The sequence below is a fragment of the Sorex araneus genome, chromosome X (genome assembly GCF_027595985.1).
Source record: "Sorex araneus isolate mSorAra2 chromosome X, mSorAra2.pri, whole genome shotgun sequence".
Taxonomy (NCBI): domain Eukaryota; kingdom Metazoa; phylum Chordata; class Mammalia; order Eulipotyphla; family Soricidae; genus Sorex; species Sorex araneus.
In genome coordinates, this window is record NC_073313.1 from 129,186,328 (window position 1) to 129,199,075 (window position 12,748).

The 12,748-nt window shown below is 41.3% G+C and overlaps 1 non-coding gene across 1 annotated transcript; it reads left to right on the top strand.

Moving 5' to 3' along the window:
• The first annotated feature begins 11,231 nt into the window (after positions 1 to 11,231).
• Positions 11,232 to 11,348, top strand: LOC129400367 (U5 spliceosomal RNA). The gene has a single exon (XR_008627610.1). It is a non-coding gene; the product is annotated as a U5 spliceosomal RNA (small nuclear RNA).
• Positions 11,349 to 12,748: the final 1,400 nt, after the last annotated feature.

Genomic DNA, 12,748 nt, shown 5'->3' on the forward strand with positions numbered 1-12,748 from the left:
ACAGTGGCCACCACTGTGAAACTCACCACCAGCTAGGACAAGGAGAAACTCTGAGTTTCATCAGTTACTTCCCCAGCATTCTGAGGAGCATCCATAGGAACCTGAATATTTCCTGCCAGGTCGTGGCAATCCTGGATTGCATCATTAAGGACATCTCCTCCGGGAGGAGGCCGCACAACTGGCACGCTACGCGCAGCAACCCACCGTCAACCCGAGAGACATCCAGATGGCGGTGTGTCAGCTGCGGCGGGGCAGGCTGGGCAAGAAGGCCGTATTGCAGGCCACCAAAACTATTATGACATGCACCAAACGCTGCTGAGCTGTATCGACACTCACTTCAGTGGTCACCAAAATACCCGGGCCTCGAAACTGGGAAAGACTCAATTTGAGACCTTTTTGACCCTCAGTAAAGCATTTTGACCCTCATTTAAAAAAAAGTGTTGTGGGGGCTGGAGCGATAACACAGCGGGTAGGGCATTTGCCTTGCACGCGGCCGACCTGGGTTCAAATCCCAGCATCCCATATGGTCCCCTGAGCACCGCCAGGGGTAATTCCTGAGTAAAGAGCCAGGAGTAATCCCTGTGCATCGCCAGGTGTGACTCAAAAATCAAAAAGAAAAGAAAAGTGTTGTGCCCAGGCATTATTGTTGACAGATACCTTAAATGTCCTTTGGGTGCTGTTCCATGGACCAGCCTGGTTTTAGATTTGGGCAAAAAAGATTGAGCTGAAAAGTGGAGTTAGTGAGAAGGGTGCTATTTTGGGTTCCAGCCTTCTTCTGGTCAGCAGGTTTATATTTGTGCCATGTGGATTTGCATGTGCTTTAACTTGAGTTTTGGGGTTCAAACTTAATGCAGCAGTTAAATAAAATAGCCAGGGAAGACTCAGCAAAGAGAACTGGTTTGCCACAGGGTACCTGAATGCAAAATGGGAAGAAACATACCTCAGCTTAACTGGCAGTATCAGGTGTTCCTAGATCAGAATTGATGGTTCACTACATAAAGTAATTATTAGTGGCATCCCGACCAGGAAGATTTGGTGATGCCACCAGAAGTGACAGATTGCTTATCTGATATCTGGCTTCAAAGAACTGGCTAACTCATTGGGTATTGTCAGTGTTAAACCTGGCTGATTCTTTATTTTTTTTTTTAATTTTTAATTAGTGAATCACAGTGAGGTACAGTTACAAACTTATGAACTTTCATGTTTGCATTTCGTTTACATCTCTCCTCCAGTCCCCCACAACCCCACCCTGCCTCTGCAGCAGGGCATTCCCTTTTGTTCTCTCTCCTGTTGGATGTTGTAGTTTGCAATAGAGGTACTGAGTGGATATCATCCTCGGTCTATAGTCTACTTTCATCAGACAGCTTTCAACCCGAGTGGGTCCTCCCAACATTCTCTACTAGGTGTTCCCTTCTCTATCTCAGCTGCCTTTTCCCCCAGCATGTGAGGCCAGTTTCTAAGCTGTGGTGCAGACCTACTGGTTCTGATCTCTACTTTTCTTGGGTGTTAGTCTCCCATTCTGCTACTTTATATTCCACAATGAGTGTGATCTTTCTGTCTGTCTCTTTCTTTCTGACTCAACACGATACTTTCCATGTTGATCCACTTATATGCAAATTTCATTACTTCATCTTTTCTAACAGCTGCATAGTATTCCATTGGTGTATATGTACCAAAGTTTCTTTAACCATTGATCTTTTTTTGGGCACTCGGTTTTTTCCCAGATTTTGGCTATTGTTAACAGTGCTGCAATGAACCTACAAGTGCAGATGTCATTTCTACTATACCTTTTTGACTCTTCGGGATATATTCCCAGGAGTAGTATTGCTGGGTCAAATGGGAACTCAATTTCTATTTTTTTGAGAATCGTCCATATTGTTTTCCAAAAGGGCTAAACCAGTCGGCATTCCCACCAGCAGTGAAAGACAGTCCCTTTCTCTCCACATCCGCGCCAACACCAGTTGCTTATGGTTTTTGTATGTGGGCGAGTCTCTGTGGTATGAGATGATATCTCATTGTTGTTTTGATCTGCATCTCCCTGATGATTAGTGATGTAGAGCATTTTCTCATGTGCCTGTGAGCCATTCGAATTTCTTCTTTGAGAAAGTTTCCGTTCATTTCATCACCCCATTTTTTGCTCGGGTTGGCAGTTTTCTTCTTGTGGAGTTCAACCAGTGCCTTGTATATCCTTGATATCAACCCCTTATTGGATGGTATTGGGTGAATATCCTTTCCCATTCTGTAGACTGTCTTTGTACTTTGGTCACTGTTTCTTTTGAGGTGCAGTAACTTCTTAGTTTAAGATAGTCCCATTTATTTATCTCTGTTTTCACTTGCTTGGCCATTGGCATGTCATCTTTGAAGATACCATTGGCTTCAATGTCATGAAAGGTTTTGCCGACCTTGTTTTCAATGTACCTTATGGATTCTGGTCTGATAAGGGAGCAAGAAATGTGAAGTGGAGCAGTGAAAGCACTTTTAACAAACTGTGCTGGCAAAACTGGACAGTTACATGCAAAAAAAATGAGCTCAGATCTCCACCTGTCAACATGTACAAAAGTCAGATCAAAATGGATTAAAGACCTCAACATCACACCAGGCTGATTCTTTTTTTAGTTTTTTTTTTTTAATTTATTTTTTAATTAGTGAATTACCGTGAGGGTTTACAGATTTACACGTTTTCGTGCTTGTATTTCCCTCATAAAATGTTTGAGATCCCATCCCTCCACCAGTGCCCTTTCTCTACCACCAATGAACCCAGTATCCCCCCACCCCCAATTCCCTCCCCCACCCCACCTCGCCTCTGTGGCAGGGCATTTCCTTTTGTTCTAAACCTGGCTGATTCTTAAAGGTACTTTTTTTGTAGTTATTCTCCATCTCTGGCGATCTGTGCACTGAAAATTCCAAAGTGGATTAAGGGCAGGTACTGGGAAAGTGATGGGAAACAAATGTGGGATGGCCTAAGTCTGTTGCCATGGCCCAATGTGTCATAGATTGATAGTTTATTAAGTCTCAGGAAAGTCCTCTAGGGCTTAAGCAATCGTAAAGTGTATAGGCACTTCCTGAAAGCTGACCCCATTTTGATCTGCAAAACGCTATATGACCCTCACACGTTGCCAGGAGTGGTCCTTGAACTCAGATTCAGGAATTAACCCTGTGCACCTCTTGATGTGACCCCTAAAACAACAAGAAAAATAAGGTCCTGTTTCCTATCAGGATGTGATCAGTGGAGTGAAAGAAAGCTAAGGACCTTTCATCCTATCCAGAGAGTTGCCCCAACCAGAGGCCCGCATCTGTCCTTTGATTGTTCTCACAATCTAGGGACAGAAATGGGAAAAGACGGAGTCGGAGAGAGGGATCCTGTATGTGTAACCATACACAATTTGTCTGGTATTTTGGATGGCAAATACTGCAAGAGGGAAGAGAGTATGACTGAAAAGAGCATTCTGTTCCAGGGTCTGGCCTGGTGGCATTACACAGCCTTAGAGGGACATTTCTTGGAGATCGTGGTGTTTCAGTGGCATCGATTTTTTCATTTTTTAAAACTCTAGACAGTGTTTATCACCCCTTTCTTGGACTAAGTAGATTTTTGGGGGAAAGAGGTGGGGTCTTTATCAAAATTGAGGATATTTTTCACCTATAGCATGAGCCCATGGTCAATGAGACTGTAAAATTGTGTTTCTGCAGCCATTAGATTAACTAGTTAAAGATCTCCTTATGATAATTAGCAGAAAGATTCAGTTAAAGGTATTTTTTTTTGGTCAGGACAATTATTACTCTGAATTTGGTAATGTTCTTATGAAAAAACTTGAAAATATAATTTGCATCCCAAAGAATCTATTTAAATACAACCATGAAAACAACTTGGTTGGCAAATATTTCTGGATTATGCCTCAAGATCTTCTTACATATGTAAAACATACTATTATTTGGGAAAAGTTCGGTGTAGAGCCATAACATATTTATAGTCAGAAATGTGGAGAGTTTGAAAAATGTGCTTTTGCAAAATCAACTAAGTGCTACCATTGCAACTGTCTCTGCTTCAAATTACACTGTCTGTCCACATAACATGAATCGGTTTGCAAGCATCTTGCACACTGTTCTCTTACATATCTTATTCTGTGAGAATAAATTAAAAAACTAAGTCCCCTAGGGTATTGTTGTTATTCTCTGTGTGATTAGCAGTTGAAAATTCAGAAATCAAGCATTAGTATTTAATTTGGTTTATTTTATTTTGGTATTTGAGTCCCACCCAGATGTGCTCAGTGATCACTCTTGTTTCTGTGTACAGCAATTATTCCAGATGGCACTAAGGGGACCATATATAGTGCTGACTATTGAACCCAGGTCAGCCACATTTGAAGATGGTGCCTTACCAGCTATCTCTCTGGCCTCTCAATTATGAGCTTTAATACAACAGAATATATAGTGCTGGAGTGATAGTACAGTGTATTTTTCTCCAGCTTTGCATGTGGCAAGTTTTTAGGGGCATTTGCTTAATCAAGCAAACCAGACAAAGTCATGGTGGGAGAACAGGGAGGTCTTTCTTTACACTGGTTGAAAATACCTGTGGGTCCAGACTTGGCAAGCATCTGAAATATTACTCAAAGCTCAGGAATCCAAGGGTTGTTTTTTATAATTAATTTTTTTAAATTAAATTGAATCACGGTGAGATTCACAGGTACAAAGATGGTCATGACTGGGTTTCAGTCATACAAACTTCCACCATACGTCCCTTCAACAGTGTATATTAACCATCCCCAATGTGCCCAGTTAGTTTCCCTCCCTCTCCTTACCAATGTGTGCCTCTAGAACAGTCACTTTTCCTCTCTCTTTCTCTTTTCCTCACTCTTTCTATATATAAGTATATATGTATACACCCTCTTTCTCTCCTTGTAGGCATTATGTTTTGCAGTACAGGTACTGAAAGGAGGCAAGAAAGCGCCAACGTTGCCCAACCATTTACACTCTCCTGAGTCTGGCTCACTATCTTGCCTTAGACAACGAGTGACTCAGCATGCCAGGCATGGAACTTTATGCATGATCTCTGCTGCAACTCTACGCGTGATCCCTGCTGGAACTTTATGTGCGATTCCTAATGGACATCACCAGATGTTTTGCAAGATTCAGACAGAATGGCATTGGCGGTGCATGGAGAAGCCACGGAGGCAGGCGCAGCATCACCACCTGCCCTTGCTGGGCCGAGTCACAACACCTCCGGACATAGATATCTTTTTCTTGCCTGATGGCTATTGCTAATACTTCCAATACTATATTAAAGAGAAGTGGTGAGAGTGGGCATCCTTGTCTTGTCCCCGATCTTAGGAAAAGCCCTTAGTTTTTCTCCATTGATGATAATGCTTGCCCTAGGTTCATGGTAGATGGCTTTGACTATCTTGAGAAAAGTTCCTCCAAACTCTACTACAAAGCGGTAACAATTAAAACAGCATGGTACTGGAACAAAGGCAGAGCTGCAGACCAATGGAACAGGGTGGAATATCCCCACACACAACCTCAAATGTATGATCATCTAATCTTTGATAAAGGAGCAAGAGATGTGAAGTGGAGCAAGGAAAGTCTCTTTAACAAATGGTGCTGGCACAACTGGACAACCACATGCAAAAAATGGGCTTAGAACTCGACCTGACACCATGCACAAAAGTCAGATCAAAATGGATTAAAGACCTCAACATCAGACCACAAACCATAAGGTACATTGAAGACAAGGTCGGCAAAACCCTCTACGATATTGAAGATAAAGGTATATTCAAAGATGACACGGAACTAAACAATCTAGTAAAAATAGAAATCAACAAATGGGACTACATTAAACTAAAAAGCTTCTGCACCGCAAAAGATACAGTTACCAGAATACAAAGACTATCTACAGAATGGGAAAGGATATTTACACAATACCCATCAGATAAGGGGTTAATATCAATGGTATATAAAGCACTGGTTGAACTCTACAAGAAGAAAACATCCAACCCCATCAAAAAATGGGGCGAAGAAATGAACAGAAACTTTACCAAGGAAGAGATACGAATGGCCAAAAGGCACATGAAAAAGTGCTCTACATCACTAATCGTCAGAGAGATGCAGATCAAAACAACCATGAGATACCACCTCACACCACAGAGACTAGCACACATCCAAAAGAACAAAAGCAACCGCTGTTGGAGAGGATGTGGGGAGAAAGGGACCCTTCTACACTGCTGGTGGGAATGCCGGCTAGTTCAGCCCTTTTGGAAAACAGTATGGACGATTCTCAAAAAACTAGAGGTTGAGCTCCCATTTGACCCAGCAATACCACTGCTGGGAATATATCCCAGAAAAGCCAAAAAGTATAGTCGAAGTGACATATGCATTTATATGTTCACCGCAGCACTGTTTACAATAGCTAGAATCTGGAAAAAAACCGAGTGCCCTAGAACAGATGACTGGTTGAAGAAACTCGGGTACATCTATACAATGGAATACTATGCAGCTGTTAGAAAAAATGAGGTCATGACGTTTGCATATAAGTGGATCAACATGGAAAGTATCATGCTAAGTGAAATGAGTCAGAAAGAGAGAGACAGACATAGAAAGATTGCACTCATCTGTGGAATATAGAATAATAGACTATAAGACTAACGCCCAAGAATAGTAGAAATAAGTACCAGGAGATTGTTTCCATGGCTTGGAGGCTGGTCTCTCATTCTGGGTAACTCAGGGAAGGGACCACCAAGTAAAATGTGGTTGGAGGTCATGTGGGGGAAGGGTGATGTGGGCTGAATACAGACTAGAGACTGAACACAATGGCCACTCAACACCTTTATTGCAAACCACAACACCTAATCAGAGAGAGAGAACAAAAGGGAATTCCTTGCCATAGTGGCAGGGTGGGGTGGGGGGAGACGGGACTGGGGAGGGGGGGAGGGATGTTGGGTTTACTGGTGGTGGAGAATGGGCACTGGTGAAGGGATGGGTTATCGAACTTTGTATGGGGGAAACATTAGCATAAAGATGTATGGATCTGTAACTGTACCCTCACGATGACTCTCTAATTAAAAATAAACTAATAAAAATAAACACCCAACCCCACCAAAAATGGGGAGAAGAAATGAACCGAAATCTCCTCAAAGAAGAAGTTTGAATGGCTAAAAGGCACATGAATAAAAGCTCTACATCACTAGTCATCAGGGAGATGCAAATCAAAACAACAATGAGATACCATCTCAAGTCACAGAGACTGGCACACATACAAATGAACAATATCTTTGAATGTAACTTCATCATTGGGGTTGGCTTCCTGTCCTCATGGGACTAGGATGATTCTTGTTTTCATCTTCTTGAATTCATCCCACAGTTCTTTTGTCTGCCTTTGTGTTTTTTGAGGTCTCTTCCTATCTTCTACTGTTGCCTAAAGGTTTTCTGCTTCTTATCTTCAAGCTCATTGATTCTGTTTTCATCTGCTGTGACTCTTTTATTGAGGGCATCCATTTAGTTTTCCATTTCATCTACTGGATTCTTATTAATGAATGACATTACTGCTTGTAATTATCTTATTTCTGCTCTCATATCCTTCATATACTTCTGTATTTTTGGATGTCTGTTCTGTTTCATTTTTTCTTTGAGCTCATTAAACATTTCATCTCTGAATTTTTTATCAGAGAATTTATGTATGTGGGTATTCCTTGTAGAGGCTTCAGGGCCTTTATCTTCATACATTCCTCATGGTAGTGGTCAGCGATGTTTATGCACAGTGCCTATAATGGTCTTAGAGCTGGTTATTTGCAAAAGACTGCCTTGGTGCACTCTTAGTGTGTGTGGGGTGTCTTGGTGGGTGGTGTTGTCTTCTATCAAGAATATTCCCTTCTGATTTGCTGTTCCTATATAATCATGTGGAACGTCTTGTACTGATTCAGAGAATGTGCTCTTTGGCCTGAACTTACTGTATTTTCCAATTAGAGTAGTATTGTTTCTTGTGCATACATTGCTTTTGTGGGTTTTGATTGGAGATCTTGATTGGAGTAGGAACTAATGGACTATTGGCCTAATGTGTTTAGGGTAGCCAGATTGTCCTGGTCAGAGTTCAGAATTAGAGAGCAACATGTAGATCTTATGGGATGTGGATGGGGAGATTAACTGGTGCCCATGTTAGAGGTCTCCCACTGGGAAAACTATACCCATTGCTCATGTGTGGGAGGAGTCAAGCATTTGCAGATTTCAGCTTAGTTTTCAAATCTCACAACCACCAAATTTCTCTTGCTAGCAAGAAAATTCTTTCCTACACAGCATTCTTGTGGAAAGGCCTTTTACTTGGTGACGGCCACACTAGGAAAGTTCCTGCAGGGTCATTCACACCCATGCTCTCACAAGAAATTTTTATAGGGTTTTGATCAAACTCATCATGATCATACATGATCATCACATAGCAAAGTGAGGGCTTGGTTACATCTGGCATCTTATCAGCATGGTTATAAGAAGTTTCCAAAATTCAGCGTTTTCTTAGCTTAAAACAGGAAAGTCATGACAAGTGCAGGGTGATAATCTTTAGAACTTTCCACCCACTGCAATATCATCTCTAAAAACATATGATATAAAATCAAAGTTAGAGGTACATATCCTGAATTTCTCTCATGATAGGTGGACCTAGGTTTAATCCCCACCACCCCATATAGTCTCTTGATCCCTGCCAGTAGTGATCCCTGAACACAAGCCAAAAGTAAGATGACCATAGTAACTGGGTGTGGTTATCACCCCCAAAATTAAAAAAAAACATTAAAACTGCACCACACACATCAAAATGGGTAAGAACAACCTGTACTGGCAGGGTTGTGTTCAAAAGAGAACCCTCATTTCCTCTTGGTTGCTATTTCACCTGGCTCGACCTCAGTGGAAAACAGTAAGGAGACTTCTCAAAAAATATGAGGGCAGGAGAGATATTACAGTAGGTAAAGCACTTGCTTTGCATGCAGCTAACCTGGAATCAATCCCCAAATCTCATACTGTCCCTTGGTCCTACAAAGAGTAACTCCTGAATACAGAACCAACCAGGAGTAACCCCTGAGGACGGCCAAATGTTGCCCATAAAACAAAACAAAAAAATTTAGAGTTTAGTGTCCACATGAGCCAGTGATTCCACTTCTTAGCAACTATTCCACGAAGTCATAGAGATATCTCTGGGGCCAGAGCGATAGTACAGTGGATAGAGTATGCGACTGACCCAGGTTCAATACCCAGCACCCTGTATGGTCCCCCAAGCACAGCCAGGGGTAATTCCTTAGTGCAGAGTCAGTAGGAATCCCTGAACATCGCTGGCTATGACATAAAAAGCAAAAAAAAAGGTATTTTCAAGAGATATTTTCCCTCTGATGATCATTGACTTTTGTCATGATTTGGAAATAATCTATGCCTAAAAAGAGATAGTTGTATTTAAAAATACAATACTTTTGGGCCAGTAAGAGAGTATCTGGTTTTAATGGACATGCAGTTGGCTACATTTTTATCCCTGGCGACACATATTTTTGCCAAACAACACTAGAAGTGAGACAACATTCATGTACAAAGGAACTGTGGTAAATATTTAGCTAATCAAAATTATGAAATTTGTTGTGTTTGGATGGAACTAGAGGATATCATGATGAATGAATTTGATCAAAGTGAGAGGAGGAAAAACAGTATGCTCTCTCTCATTTGTGAGTGTAATCAAACATAATAAGTAGCAACACCTGGTAATAATCCCTGAGCATCTTCTACAGAACTGAATCAATCAAGGGGGTGAAATAGGTGTGGGCAGAGGGGACCTTGAGACCTTGTTGTAGAAGCACAGACACTTTAGTGTTGGGTGTGGTTTTTGAACACTGTATGCCTGAAATATTATATGCCTGAAGTTATTAGCAATGTTATAAATCATGTTGCTTAAAAAAACAGAACACGTGAAGCACTTTTTTTTGCTTTTTGGGTCACACCCAGCAGTGCACAGGGGTTACTCCTGGCTCTGCACTCAGGTATTACTCCTGGCGGTGCTGGGGGACCACATGGGATGCTGGGAATCAAACCTTGGTTGGCCGCGTGCAAGGCAAAAGCCCTACCCGCTGTGCTATCATTCCAGCTCCACGTGAAGCACTTTACCTCTACCACATAGGCTATGATGAGAAGCCTAAGGATTATGATGCATACAAACTCTATGATTTCTTTTCTGACATATATTTAGTTAATTAAATGTGTGCTCCTAATATTGATGATAAATATATGAATCTAGTCCTATGAAGAAATATAACTCCTGGATCCCTCTTCATAAGAAAATGGTAGTGTCACTATTGTATTAAAATAATACCCCACAACTTGATGAGGTATTTTCCTTTAGGTCATTTATTTCACTAATTTGTTCATTTTTTTTAATGACAAGAAAATGCAACTGAAAACTAAAATACCACATTAAAATAGCATGATGAATACCCTGCTCCTAAAAATAGGAGTGTTGAATTGGGGTCATCCCTCATTTCTCATCCTCCTTTGCCTTCCTATATATATTTTTATCATAGCCTGATAGTATACCCAACGTGGGGGATGAGTAAGAGAGAAATTGCAGACCTTAAAATAAGGAACTTGAAAAGAACATCTAGGATCATTTTGGGGCACTTAAAGGGTATGAGGGCACTCAAACTCTTCAAGAACAACTTCTAGCTCTTGCCATCACGATCACGATCACGAAATCCCTTTAATTGTCGATTTCTCGAGTGGGCTCAGTAACCTCTTCATTCGTCCTTTCCCTGAGATCTTAGAAGTCTCTCTCGATTTGGCCCTCCCAATGGTGTCACACTGGAGGGTCTTTCAGGGTCAGGGGAATGAGATCCAGCTTGTTACTGGATTTAGCATATGAATACACCATGGGAAGCTTGCAAGGCTGTCCCATGTGGGCAGGAAGCTCTCAGAAGCTTGCCAGTTTCTCCCAGAGGGAGAAGTAGACTACCCATGGCCGCGAACTGGCCACGCGTTCCTGGGAGCTTGCTTTTAGGTCTCTAGGTGTTGGCTGTTGATGGAACTACACACACCTGGGTTCCTCTGCCGGTACCTTCATGCGTGAGGCCTGTCCGAACGTGTGGAGAGGGGCCTCGAGCATGGCTGTAGCTAGGTTCTGGTGGTCTTCGGCTGCCGGGAGCTCTGCTCGGGGCAGGGAGGGAAGCTGGAGCCCATCCCCTCCGAGGGGCCCTGGGGAAGACAGTCAGGTGTGCGGGCAAGAGACTCTCTGGTTTCTCTTCAGATCATATACATCTTTCGCCTTTTACTAAAGATTTCTATGGAGAGGAACAATTCTGAGTTTTTACCCAATTTTTTAAGGCCTTGCTTTTTGCAGTTCTTGCCATGGTGCCTAAACCTGAGGGCTCTGGCATGGCAAGTTCTGCCCCTCAAGACTTTTACTGTTACTCTAAGAATCTTCTGACATCATAAAAGAGCTCATCATGTTACTACTTCAGATTTGAAGATATTCATACAAAGACAAAGATAAACAATGTCAATTTGTGGGGGATTTGCTTGGGTAAGGTTCTATGACTCCCTGTTGACTTGATGCTTACATAAGCATTTTGTGAAATACATTGGAAAGTATGGTAAGTAGTCATGTGCATAATTGCTACACTGATCACACCAATTAGGCTGGCACCTGGGAATTATTTTTTTTCAGTAACCTGGTTCTTTTCTACATGGAGTCATTCCAGATTTTTCAGGGAAAATGGTGACATGGAGGATCTCATCTTCTCCCATCTTCTGTAGAATCACTTATGGTGCTTATGGTTGTTCTCTACTAGTTTAAGAACAGTACATTTACTCTTAACTTGGTAAGGGAATTTGTAGATTTTCAGCAATGAATTAACATTTTATTTATAGTGAAGATTCCAGTTCTTATCAGTTTTTATAGACATAGAGTTTTTATTGCAATCTATTACTTATTAATGTGCACACTTAAGCACAATGTATATATATTTTCTAGTATAGAACCAATATTCCCTTCCTTAGGATGAAGCAGTATTTTATATATTCCTATTCAGATCCCCCCTTTCAATTTTCTTAGTTCTCTTCACTCTTATTAACTTCTTTATTTGTATGCTTCAGCTATTTTATGAATATTCAGTTCCAGATTTTTCAGAAAAAATGGTTACATGGGAGATAGCATCCTCTCCTATTCTTCCATAGAATGAGTAGAGAGCTGTACATAGAATCCAAAAACCTTGGATTCTAGATCACTATTACTCAACTTTTTATCAACTGTGGCCTTACTCTCATCTGTTTCCTTCAAGTGGCCCCTGTCTATCTGTTCGGGCTCATAGACTTGTTCTGTAGTTATCTATTTACAGGACTTACACTTGTGGACCCTTTGCACTATCCTTTGGGCCCAAAAGGGGACCATGTGACACTAGCTGACATTGTTCTAGATAGGTTTTTATAACCATTTTTACACTGACAGACCAGTAAAAATAGAAGAAATATTTTTTTGACGGTTAAACTATACATACACACAAACAAACACACACACACCCCACTACTTATATTTACCAACAAGGGAATTGCTGTACTGCTCTGTTAAATGATCCAGGTGTTACAACAACCTTTATATAAACCAGTAAGTAATTTCTGTGGACTGGCATTGTTCTGTGAACCAGAGGTTAAAAATCAGAGCTCTACCTAGTAACAATGCTGTGAAGCAAAAAATACCATCATATCACTCATAGGAAAAGAATTCAAGGGGACAGAATCATTTTGT